The sequence below is a fragment of the Corvus kubaryi genome, unplaced genomic scaffold (genome assembly GCF_017639235.1).
Source record: "Corvus kubaryi isolate FWS band 111438036 unplaced genomic scaffold, C.kubaryi_AGA036_p1.0 split3-73, whole genome shotgun sequence".
Lineage (NCBI taxonomy): Eukaryota > Metazoa > Chordata > Aves > Passeriformes > Corvidae > Corvus > Corvus kubaryi.
Genome location: NW_024582091.1, coordinates 27,563,325 through 27,576,691, shown reverse-complemented (window position 1 = coordinate 27,576,691; position 13,367 = coordinate 27,563,325). Strand labels below are relative to the sequence as shown.

The 13,367-nt window shown below is 38.7% G+C and overlaps 1 long non-coding RNA gene across 6 annotated transcripts in view; it reads left to right on the top strand.

The window, feature by feature from the left end:
* Positions 1-13,367, top strand: part of LOC121659167 — a 78,752-nt gene that overhangs the window by 26,399 nt on the left and 38,986 nt on the right. The window contains exons 1-2 of one of the 6 annotated variants that reach the window (XR_006014192.1): positions 9,218-9,414; positions 10,777-10,844. The exons of 3 other annotated variants lie outside the window; for them this stretch is intronic. This is a non-coding gene — a long non-coding RNA (uncharacterized LOC121659167). Of the gene's footprint in view, positions 1-9,217; positions 9,415-10,776; positions 10,845-13,367 lie in introns of those variants that run through there. 2 more of the 6 variants (XR_006014188.1, XR_006014191.1) reach the window with 2 other exon arrangements.

The following is a 13,367-nucleotide window of genomic DNA, read 5'->3' as shown; positions in this document are numbered from 1 at the left end:
TAAAGAAAGCTGGCAGTTGGACTAAAAGGCAACTGGTAGGGCCTGAGCAGACTGAGAAATTTTGGCCTTGATTATCTGTTTTCTTGCCAATCTTCAATGAGCATAATGCTGTTGCTGTGTCCCAGAAACTTTTCTTTAGCCTTTTGTGAGAACAGTCAAGCAACTTTTTAGCCTCCTTTGAGGAAAACTGGAGGAGTGGATAAAGTGTATGGAAAAACAATGCTCAGACACTTTCAGAGAATATCAGGAGTGCTGTTAAAAATGCCTGTTTCCTGGAATCAGTATGTTTTATTTGGTAGATGCTGGAACACAGCAGTATAAATACTCACATTTTCCTCTGGGTAGATACCATCAGGAAAGCAAAATGTAAGTGGAAAAAAGTGAAAGTAAAATTTATTTCTGAAACAGGTATCCTTGTCTTTGGTGGTCTGCCTGCATGTTGCAACTCCTGGCACGGAAAATTGAAAATTAACTAAACCATTCTATATGCACAAATAAATTCCATGGATGTTCACTTAGGTTTAAAAACCCCAAATTTTATATGTACTCCTAATTCTGATGGGGATGTATGGTAGAAAATGATACCAAGTTACATAAACCCCAAACTGAATGGCCTCTACACTCCCCAGAGATAAATAACCAAAGACCAAAACACAAAACAGCAAAAGCCAAAAGAAAACACAGGACAGTAATCACAAAATGTTTTGTAGAGGTTTTTATTTATTACACAGAAGTTGGAAGCACAGGACATTCCACTAGAAACTCTTTCTAAGAGATTTCTAGTGTGATTTCCTAAATCCATGAAGTATGGCTAAAATTCTACATGCCATAGGGCTTTCCTGTCTTATGGTTTACATGAGTAGGTATTCTAACAGTCTGTGATAAGTACATGCTAACCACAGGGATGAGTCACACAGAGGAAATTAATTCGTCATTAATGAATATGAATTCACTCGAGAGGCATCTTAGCCATTGAGATGGGTTAAAATGTGTCTGTGTTGCCAACGAGGAAATACACAAGAAGTAGGCATGGGAATATTGCCCATATTTTTCTGGCTCTAGAAACTTCTTACAGAAGACCTACACTTACTTCTGTGTTAAACATTTCAGATGCAGCCAGTTGGGAATGACAGCAACACTTCAAACCTTTCCTCACTGTTGAAAGGTAAAATCCAAACAGAATTAATATCTGTAAATCCCCGGGCTTTTTAATGGGGCTTTCTATCTTTGATTTGAAATGCATTTTGTGCAGTTGATATAGAATGAAGGGGCCAGGATAGCTAGGCTATAAAAGCATTCATTAGTATGCCATAAAGATGAAGTTCAGCATTAGTCTCTAGCATTAAGCTGCACCATCCGTTGGGTTTTTTTTTGCTCACAAGGCTGTGAAGTATACATTTCTGATTATGTCCTGAAACATTTTAAAGAATTATATTCCTTGAAGCATTAAAGCATACAAATCTTATGGAAAGCAAGACCCTTCATAGCTCTACCCACAAGGAGAATTTAATTTTGGCAGAAAACATTGAAATATTTGTTGTAAGGAAAAAGAAAAAAAAAATTACATGAACTATTTTAAGCTAAGCAAAACACTGTACTGTTCCCAAATGAAAACATGATTTTAGATTAGTCTGTTAATTGCTGCTCAGTTTAGGTAAATGTGAATGGAGATGAGAGATCGTGGTGGAGAATGGAAAGCGAAGTTGGGGAGGATGTTATGATCACCAGTCAGGAAAGGGCCAACTGGGTCCACAATTCTGGTGACTCTAACAACTCTTTTCTTTTTCTTTAACTTAATTTTCAGTTTAGCTTTGTTCATAGCTAATGTAGATCCATTTGATCTTGGGTCAACTTCATCTCTTGGTTTAAAAAAATATTTGTTTCTAGGCCAGCTATTTGTCTAATCATAGATGTAACAGAAGAAAAATTTTCACTCAATAGGGCTTCCCATTTTATGACATGAGCTGAGCCTTGCTACCTTCTTCGCTTCTCATAACAAAGGTTTTTCCCTCACCTGATGGTATCCCAGGTCTACATCTGCTCCACTCTTGAACACAGATGGACAGAAACAGTAAGATTTTTTTCTTCCTTTATATCCCAATGTTTATCCCCTCCATAAAAGGTTCTTGTGGTTCAACCAGCATAGCAGAGGAGAACATTTTGCACCATTAAATGGTATAATTTATTATTTTTTAATGCTCCTTAAAATTGGTATAGACCCTGAGCTGAACTTGCTGTATCACTGCAATTTCAAACTGATCTCAAAGACTGGGGCTTGGAGCCACAGCTGAGTTGTAAGTGCGCTGTTCTCCACAAGGCTAAGTTTGACCAACAGAAGTTATGCACTCAGCCTTACATCTTCTGGCTACCACACACAAAGAATAATCCATTTGGTCTTTTCGTTGTCTAATAGCATTTTTTAACCAATTTTTTTGAGCCAACACTCAGACTGGAGTGACAACCAATTGTCAACGAGTTACTTTAAGCACTTTTTAAAAAATTACTTTCTTATTGCTTCATGGTGTGTGGGTTCACAATAGAGTGAATTTTATGTGTGCAAGTGTAGCCTAAATTTGGTGGTTAACCAGAGAGTGCTGGGCTTCATGTTCCTGTTTAGATTTCCTATGATGCCCAAGCTGACCAGCTAACACAGCAGCCTCTGAATTATCCTGAAGTAATTTCTGTGATCGTGGTGGTGTCATGTCCAGCATTGTAAGGTCAAGGGCTTGGGACAACTTAAACAGAAAAGAGAGATCAGTACATTCCAGTTGCCTGCTTCCCAATAATTTTTTACCTACTAAACAGCATAGGGTGGTGCTCTAAACACCAAAAAGCACCTTAAACTGCCTTGTTTTGAGATATCAATGTTTCTAGATGTGTGAAAGTCAGACTTCACATCATGAATTTCAGTGCAGTGCTCTGTGCTTCTTTACTGTGTGAAGAATATAGGTAAGAAAGGAGCTGTGGCTCAAGATCGGAGCAAGTCTGAGACTTGGTTATCCTCTGCACAGAGAAATACAAAAAACCACTGCTGTGCAGGTGCCTGCAGGCAGTGGCTTTTCAGGTACTTGAATATCTCAGATTCACAGAAAGTATCTGGATTTGTCTGGGTGGTGACATTCAGTTTCCACAGAGAATTTTATAGAGAAAGACATTTTTCTTTTTTAATTCAGGAAAGGTACACTTAGACTTTTATGTAAACCTGGAGTGAAAGAACACACTGGCTCACGTGTTTAGAACTACAGCAAGGAGAAATCCACAGTCAGCCTGAAGAAGTCCAGGAACCCTCTGCTGCTCCCACACATAGGGGACAATAAGGTGAACCTGGTAGGAAATATAACAAGAGAGAAGTTGCACTACAGCAATTCTTCGCCTCTTCTTTACCTAGAGACTTCTACATTAAGGTCCAAAATATATCTGAGTTTTTGTATACAGTAGAGAGCTCCTCACAGAAAAAGCTATTCACAGTTGAGCTCTGATGAGGAGGGAATAGCAATTAGAGATGTCACTTATTTCAGAATACTCCAAAAGAATATTTCATATTTATTTGTAGCCAAACCAATGACATAGGACTTAATGGAATGTGGAAAAGAAACTTTATTATTTCCTTTTTAATTTCATTGTAGTCCATTGTGAGAATTTCAATGGCCAAATATACCCCCGTATGGAAGATTAGTCCAGAATGTTATCCAGACTTTAGTGGGGCACGTGTACTGCGCCTATAGTTGGGCACTTCCTACAGCACCTGCCTACAGCAGCTCTGTTGAGCAATGTTAAATGTTAAGAAGGCTGTACAACACATTGATGTCTCTCCTCTAATTGCCAATACCCAAACACAGGCAGAAAAGACAGCCGAACTACCTTCTTCATAAAAGGACATGAAATAAATAATTCATAATTTTAGAAAGTCCCTTAATTAAAAAAGAAAGGGCTACCCAAAAGAAATTGTGCCTAATCTTCATGAAGAGAGATTCTTACATTTTTTCCCCTTCAATAAGATTGAGGAATGTGGGTGTATAAACAGAGATGGAAGAGAGACATTAATTCTATCAATATTTGTAGCAATATCTTTATTTGATCTTTCTGTGATGAGAAGACTGCCTTGAATACCTTCGACTATGTTGCCTATGAAAAGACATCTACTGAGATTTTTGTGGCCACGCAGAGTCTAAGCTCCCAGGGCAGACAGTTGTGCTGCTGCTCTGGGAGCATGCTGAGGGATGGCTTGTACCACCTCTTGTCCCGAAGGACAACATGGAGGAGATGATTTGGGGAAAGTCTGGATTGATGTACAGCCTCTTTGCTGTGATTTGCAGAGCCAGCATACAAAGACAGATGGATGAGGGAAGAAGTGAAAATAAAAGCTCCATAAAAAAGGGAAAGTGGAGGGAAGGGATGTGTAGTACAGTCTTTATAATGGGCCAGCACAGCTTCATAACAAGCAGAGATGTAATGCTAAACAAACCACAAAGCACTTACTTTTTTTCCTTCTTCTTTTTACCTATTTTTAAAAGAGATGGAAAGAATTTCAGGCTTTAACAGTGATCTCTGAAAACACCTTGCTTCTCATGAGAGTCTGTCACAGCCCTCCCACACCCTTTGCTGTCCAAATAAACTTTGCAAGGGAATGTTCTTTACATTCCCCGTTGAGCATGTATAGAAAAGATTGCTCTGGCACAGCCTGCTCTCTGTTGACAACAGTGTTTCCTGTTATTGTGAAGGAGTCACAGGCCTGCCTCCAGTCTAGATCTGGGGAGCAGTGGTGTCACAGATGTTTTTTCAGGTGTAAAATTCCTGTTGGCCACACAGGCTGTTCACACAGGATAAAATGGGTGTCTTCAGCTTGGTTCAGTGTGCCTGTTTGCTCAATGCTGAGATGAACCAGCTCCTCTTTTAGCAGCAGTGATGAAATGAGGGAATGTGGAAGGGAGTTTAAAACCCTTCCTGTTGCATATAGGAAATGTTCTGAAAACCTGAGATTTCACTTTTTGTGTTTATTGTGGGTCAACTAGGGCAGGGGGGAGAAGAACAGGGAATTGTGAGTTCAAGGACTGCATGATAGGAAAGATTTTCTTTTTGTTGGAAGAATGTGGTTGAACTTTCTCCCTGAAGAAGATTTATCCTGTTGTGATTTCAAGGACCCTTAAAAAAGCCAGCCTTAGAGAGCCACCCACACAAGACAGCAGCATAGCAGCTGCATAACAATGCTATCATGGTTAATGGCTGCAAATACAGTGCAGTATTATGAAAAGGTCACTGTGAGAGGGTATCCTGCTGTGCTAGAGCTTATGCAGGTGCTGTGGGTGTATCCATAATAGTATCATATCACTGGTGGCAGGGAATTGTTAGATACCAACCTTCTCTGTATTAACCTGGAGAGGACTCTGCATTCCATAAACTTATTTAACCCCAACGTGAGTGGTTTTACAGTGCAGAAGTTACTTCACTGAGTAGAAAACTCATTTCACTGTCACTTTGATATGCTGTCAAATTGTGTTTTTCCTATTCTTTCCAGTACAAAATCATTCTTTGTAAACACTTTGTTTGTGCTAGATACGTAAGAATACTCCTCCTTAAAATGATTGTTTTGATGAAATGTAGACTTGCCTATTACTTTTCCAGTAAAATGTGGAAAGGAAAACTGTGGCCTTCTGTAAAAGTGAAAAACCATTGCTGAACTGTGTTTGTTTAAAAAGAAAGCTGCAAGGCCTGGGACCTGCCATTGCAATGAGGGCAGTCTGAGTTCAAATGATCCATTTCTTCATTCTTTCACTCAATTGTTTTTTCACAATGGTTCTTCAGTTTGTTGGAGAGATTCCTGAAGCTGACAGAACAGCCAATACTTTGTATTAAAAAGCAGTTTTTAAATATTGCACATGGGAAAATAAATGGTTATTTGGCATGTTTCTAAAATGTCATCAACTCTTCCTTGCTATTCAACATATTTGCATCATTCTTTGGTGAATTCATATGGGCAGAGGCCTAAAATCAGTGAGAAAACCAAGAAAAAATATGAAGTAGTGCTGAATAGAATTATAATATTTTCCAAATATTCCCCATGTTTATCTCTCATTTTGAATTTTCACCACATTCTAAGAAATACTATAGCTTTGGAAAAGAGGTAATGATAACAGTGCAGTTGCACTTTTACCTTCTTTTTATTTTTTTTTTTCACCCCAGAGAAAAGACAACTTTCACCCCAGAGAAGGAATAAATCTTTATCTGATGCATCAAGAAAGCCAACAATAAGTTATTCAGATAAAATATTTCTCAGCTCACACCTATGCACACATAGATACACACAAATGTATGTGCGTGTGTGTATATTTATTTATGAACAACTGCCACTAGTAGGAGGCTTTTGTCTACTCCAGTGATAACAAGTGAAAATACTAGATCTGATTGAGTTGGTCAGACAATGAAACACTTTATTTTTATGCACCATCTTTCATGCAAGCATATAATGAAATTCTTCAAAGCCAGTTTATCTACACATTCCTGAATGGTGCAACTAAAGTCCTCAGCTTTACAGGAAGCATCTGTACATGTTGCAGGGCAAGGGTGAAGATGGAAACAATGGCCAAGTTTCAGGAGAATGATTGAGTGCTGGAAGACTGGGAAGTTCATGCAATGGGATGAACACTTTTTTTAGGCAGCTGGAGAGGCTCTGCCCACTGAGCAGATGACTCCTGGAAGGAATTTGAAGAGAATTAGTGGGAATGGCTATTTCAGATGGCAGAAAGAATCAAAATAGAAAGCCAGTTCCTTAGGCCTGGACTGTCTCCTTTCAAGTCTGAAACATATTTCCTTTCTGTCTTGGATCTTTTGTATCCAAGAGCTCTTTATCCTGCTCTGGTAATCACAGCCCAGAAGGAAGGCTCTAGGGGGAAGAAACTGGGGTGATCTCTGCTTGTGACCCCTTCATCACTCAGGCTGAGGTAGACAGGACTTGCAAACTTTCTGGCTATTGTGGATTCATATTGTTTGGATATTTCCTCAGCATACCCCAGCTTGGCCCCCAAACTCCCTGCCTGCTCTCTGGCAGCAGTATTCAACCTGGTAGAGGATCCTCCAGCTTGTAAACAGGCCCTGGCTGAGTACTGGCTATTAGCAACAAAAAAGACATGTGACAAACCTAAGATGATAGATTTTAGAGGTAGATCGGAGTGGACCTTGGACACTGACAAATTGATATTATGTCTATTTTTGGCACAAGAAGACACATTCACATAATAAATATCAGAAAAATTGCCTTGATTTGACAAGATAACGATGTGGAACAGAATAAATTTAAATTATAGAAGTTTGTACTTCAGTTCTTTTCCTTATAAGGTCTCTTGCTATTAATAGGCAAAACTACATACACAGTGTATGTTCATCAGATGTGATTTTAAGAAATTATAAAAATCTCTAGTTTCCACTTGAAAATAATAGCCACAGCAAGAGTTTGAACTACAGATTTTAATAATGCTCTGAGAAGTTTAATCATTCCATATAAAACTCAACTGTGAATTATATGGTGGAAATCCCTTTGGTTTCACTCAGGCAAAATTCTTATAACAATCTTGCTCTTTCTTAATTTTTTTCTCTCTTTTAGCCTGTGATGCCCCTTGTTTTCTTGTCTCTTTTGTACAGTTTTTCTTCATCTTCAGCTTATTTTCTAATCCGTAGTAATGTGTTATTGTTAGCAATTCTTTTAGAGGATATGGGGCATAGCTGCTCCATTTGTAGCAAAAAACCACCCCAACACTTCGGTATACATGTAAAAAGAGGAATTTTCTGTTTTCACAAACAGAAGTTATGATACGAATCTTATAATAAGATATGAATCTTATAATAAGATTTCAGCACCAACAAAAATGAACATCTGTAATTAAGAACTTAAACACAGAAACATATCTCAGCTTGGATCACCAGTGGTCTTCACATCTTGCTGTGGGTCAAAAATTAAAGACAAGGGAAGTTGAGTGAAGTTGGTATAGGGGCCTTCGGTCTGCTGTGCTTCCTTCTTGCTGGGTTAGGTGTTTAGGAACCCAGGTGGTAGCTGGGACATTCTTTCACTCTCAGAAGTTGTGCTTAGCTGCAGGCAAAAAACAGGGGACCTGACTGTATATAGCTTTATGATCTTAGAACAGGCAAGTAATGACTTACTGGTGCTTAATAAGTCAAGGAACTTGGGGCATGATAAATTGAATTTCCAGTTATCTATTCAAAAACAGATGGTCACATTTTAAAACACTTTGTTGCCAGCATGCTAACTTGAAAGGTCACACAGTGCTCTCAGCTGAGGTTTTCTATTGTTTGAGGTTTCTGCTTGCAGGCTGAGAGCAATATCCTGCACATTGTTTTAGCCTGTGGTGATACTAGTCACTTTAATCTGACATAAGTATGGACCACCACCCCCAACTGGATGCTTTCCTTACTCCTTTGGGTAGGCCTGAGATTTGTGCAGCTGCTTGGTGATCTGACTCATCCTACAAATACTAGTTCTGGTACAGCTGATGATGGTGGGAATAGGCAAGCTGGGTGAACATGGGACCATCCTTTCTGTCAGCAGGCAACATTTACATCAGATCACAATGTCTGATAGAGAGCATTAAAATAAAATCATCTTCAGCTTCATGGATAAATTTGAAAGATTCTGTAGCTTGGGTGCAACTCCTATGCATTTTTTTGTATTACTGCTAAGTACAATTAAATCTGTAGAAGAAATTTCACAGCGTGAAATGCTAAGTCAGACAAATTAAGCTGTGACATCCCCAACAAAACTATACCTGGGTCTCATGGCAAAGGCTCTTTACACTAGCAAATAATCACATGCTAAATGGAAGAATTTGGAGAAGCTTCAAGTTTATTGTTTGCCTTGGTTTGTCTGCCAAGACAGCAATGCAAGTAATTAACTGTTCAGTCACATCTAAACCCAAGTAGTAGGGAAGAAAGGATAGTAGAGGGTACTAAATCCGTTTCTATGTCCCGTCTGATTGCAGCCTACCACATTTCTAATATCTTAAAATATTTATATAGTAACACATAAGTTAGAGATGCAGAGACTGTTTTGAAGTCATCTGTTTCAACCACCATTTCTCATAGCTCATTTACTTCACCACATCAGTTTTTACCTCTTAGATTCATCTAGTTTCGTTCTTCTTTCCTCTTTTTTTTTTATTTTTATATAACTATGCTATCATTTTTTATCACCTGATTTTTCCAGTTCTCTCCAAAAGACCTAGGTTTGCACCACTGGCCAGCTTTTAAGGTTGCTATTCAGTCTTTTCAGTTAATGAAGGCTCAGGCACACAAAAGGGAAGAAGAGTCTCCTGGTGACACCAAGCTACGATTTCTGAATCTGTCTTTTACCAGCCTTTCTCCACTTCCTCTCCAAGGGATATGCACACAGAGATTGTGAAGGAAAAGGTATTTAAGCTGTAACCTCCAAAGAATTAACTGTCAGACTGTGATCTAAGAGAATTAGCTCATTTCAGCCAAAGGGCATTTTTGTTGCATGATCAGTGACACCTCTTTTCCTCTTTCACACACAGGCTTGCTAGATCATTTTTAGTAGGTACTGCTACATACACCCAAGCGGTAGCAAATACCACAAAAGTATCTGCGGCAACACCAATCACTTCAATTTTCTCCTGGCTCCTAATACAGGGGTTTTTTTCTATTGTTTTTTTGTTTGGTTTGGTTTTGGTTTGTTGTTGTTGTTGCTGTTTTTTGCTGTTGTTGTGGTTGGTTATTTTTGTTGTTGTTGTGGTCTTTTGTTTGTTTGTGGTTTTGTTTGTTTGTGTGTTTGTTTTTTGTTTGTTTTTTTTTAAATGACCTCTTCCTATAGCAAGCATAGTATTGATTTCTCCTACTTGAGAGAGCATTGCCTATAATCAGCAGTTCTAGGAATAATTGTTTAGCCATGCTGAGCACTGTTGCAATGCTACTTGTCAACACATTCCTAGAGAGCAGGAGAGGCTTGCACCTCATGCCACCATGTACAAGCCTGCTCAGGCTCTGCAGCACTCTCCAGCACAGGGTTTCCCCTCTGTGCTCTGTGACAGCACAGATGAAGCTGGTCTAGTTTTTTTGCAACTAATGGACCTTCTTCATGTGTCTGTCCAGAGCAGATTTGTGTCTGTGCACGCATGTATGATACAGCCTGAACCAGATGGTGTCTAAGAAGCTGCTGAAGAGAGTGACAAAAGCATCCATTTTCCCCCTTTTCTTCCTCACAGAAAACCTCAGAATCTTTGGAATGAACTCAGTGGGATGACATTTTTTCGCAAAGAAGTAAGCTGGATCTCAGAAATTAGTCATCTCTTTATTGTCCACAAGACCGGGGATGAACACAGTGAAACAATTATGTCCACCGAGATACTTCTAACATCTTCCTAATTACTTCAGGGAATATTTCTGTTGCCTGATGATCCCCATATTTTTCCTGGGAAACCTATGCCTCATAGGTTGCTTTTTCCTTTCCTATATATTTCATTGCAATTATTTTTTAAATGTCTTGAACAAATTACTGAAAGTACAGATACGTGTTTCAGATTCCTTTAGAAATCAAATCTTGTAATTATTTTCCTTGTAATATACCTGAATTCTTTTTATGACCAATATTTTTGAAACCATCTTGTCTGTAGGGATAAAAGATAGAAGGAAGTATCTTAGCTCTCTTGAAGAGGTGTCTTTTTGCATAAATTCTATGGCAATATCTTCTTTTTCTACAATGACTTTTGTGCTGTTTAAGCAAACAAGTTACAATTTGGTAGTCTTTTTTTTCAGGTGTCTACTCATTAATCAGTGGTTAAAAAATACCTGTCAAGACTGATGTCTGAAGACAGCTGTAGTAAGTAAGGATTTTGATTAACTTCCTTTGTTTTTTAGTTTGAACAATACATTCTCTTATCCCATTTGGGTTTTGCAATGCCTGGGGTTTAAAACTATTATTGAATGGGCTATTATTATCTTGGAAAACACCAGGAGCATGATTACCTCTTGTGAAGTTATTTACATTTGTGTATGGCACATGAAAAATGGAATTTTGATGTAAATGAATAGAGAATTATCATCTATAATGGTAGTCTTTTCCATGCTGCCTAGTTTTCACAATTGTGATGTCCTGAGGTGCAAAGGAATGCAAAATCATGCTCTTGATTAGGAATTCTTTGCCTTTTCAAAAGAAATTTCAACTGGTAATTTATTTTTTGTTTCAATTATGGTATTCTCTAGTTGATGCAATTTAGTGTAGCCTGACCTGAGTCAAAAACATTAGAAAATCTTTGTCCTTGGAATTCCGGTTATCAGCTCTTAACACTTTGGCAGTTATTTCCTGGAAGTTTGCTTGCTTTGGTCTGCAGTAAGTAGAGATTACATACGACAAACTGATGGTTGTGGAAATGCATGGTCAAGCTGCATGTTTATTGCAGATTTTGGAAAGGGAATCCTTTTGTGTACTTTGATTTACAGATGTTGTCTCTGAGTAAAGCATTTCTGTCTTCATATTTATTTGTATCAGTATTTTCTACTTTCACCTAATATGAAGATATTCAGTGGTAGGGAATATGTACTTGTTTAGAGCTAGCAGTATGCTCAGCTTTGTACAATACTCAACAGCAGACCATCACTGCCCTGGAGAGCTTAAAGTCTAAAAATACCTCAGCTAGTGCTTCAGCTTTTTTCAGCCGTCATTCTCAAGATACACTTATTGTTTTGTCTCATCCTAATAAAACTCAATTTTAAACAGTCAGCTTGGTTCATCTCTGAAAATAATCTAGTAAAAGGTAAACTACTCATTTTTAGATATGAAAACGTGCATGGGTTCAATCCAGGATTCACTGCAAAGCAGAATCCCATTGTTATGGACCCCTCTAGGTAACCTTAATCTTACCTGCCTGCTCCCAGCAGTGCCAGCAAAGCATTTGCAAGCCCTCTGGCTGTATTACCTGTCTTCTCTCTGGCTGTAGAGAGCAGTTTAGTTGTAGCAAACTGCTGGAGCTCTGATTGCAAATGAGGTCATCTGGGTAAGACATCATGATTCTTTCATGAATATTTGTGAGTATTTTGGAGCAATGAGAGGTATGTTTCTCTAGTGAGTCTCATTTCAAGGCTGTGCTGTGGGTTTTTTTGCCATCAGGACTGTCAGGAGCAAGGTGAAGATAAGTGTGATCTGCTAGTTTAATACTAGGCAAGGGAAGGATGGTAAGCGATTACACCATGTGCTAATGGAAAAGGACTGAAGAAGAGTGAGAAAAAAAAAACTTTAGCAGAAAGGCTTTGCAGTCCATTGGATACTGCCTCTTTTTGCTGTGTGTATTTTTATAAGTGTTTCTGCCTCTGTGGTTTCTTCTTTCTAAGAACAACATCAGTCAGCTCTGAACTGTGGTATCTCAGATTCTTTCTAGGGATTAAGCTGCAGGTTTAATTTTTGGGCTGGCATAAGGACCATCTGTTCAGTGTAGTTTGCAGGCAGAGTGGAGATATGTGTGTTGTGAACATACAGAACACACTGTAAGAAAAGAAGGCAGAGAATAGACTTTAACATCTTGTTATTTTCAGTTTTGTTGTTAATTCTGTTGTGCTTGAAAGAGAGTGCTTCAAAAGGATGAAGCCATCAGGTCCTGTTCTATATGTGGTGAGTTAAGGGAGGACAGTTTCAGGTTCCTCTTCAGAGTGGTTGAACTGTGTGATGGCTTACAGGTGAGAGATGGAGATATTATCTGTCTGAAAACTACTACTGTATTCTGGTGGCTATAGTAGCTTAATGCTTTTGAGAAAGGGAGCATTTTAATCTCTACTCACACATTTAAATTTCCCATCTCCTCAGCACATACCTTGTACTGAGTTCTTCCTCTTCAGCTTCATTCTCATCCCATTAAGTCACTGCATATAAATCATTGCTCTTTGCTGTCCAATCTGGTATGAAAATTATGGCACAAACAACTGCAGGAGCCCTGCACACTTTTGTGTGTTTCAGATTAAGCCCTACACCCATATTACCCCACCTGACCTGGGCTACTTCTGTTTCATAAACCAAAGCCAGTTCTCTGCCTTGACATGATCCTGGATTACCAAACTAGTTCTCATGCCTTCTCCTACAGCTCAGCCTCCATCTCCTCCATCATACATAGGGATGGTCTTCACCTTAATTTATTATTCTTACTGTTTTCAAAGATCTCAAGTTGCTACTTTGAGTTAAAAAATGTATATCATGTCTCTTTGCAGGAAGAAAGAAAGAACAGGAGAGCTCAAATCTGAGAGAGGATTGAAGAAGTAGAGACATAAGAAGGAGGTATAGAGTCACTAGTTACACAGAGGTAGCCTCTCTTCCCATTCCTGCTCCATCTGATGTTAACACCAAAGATAGGATATTGGAG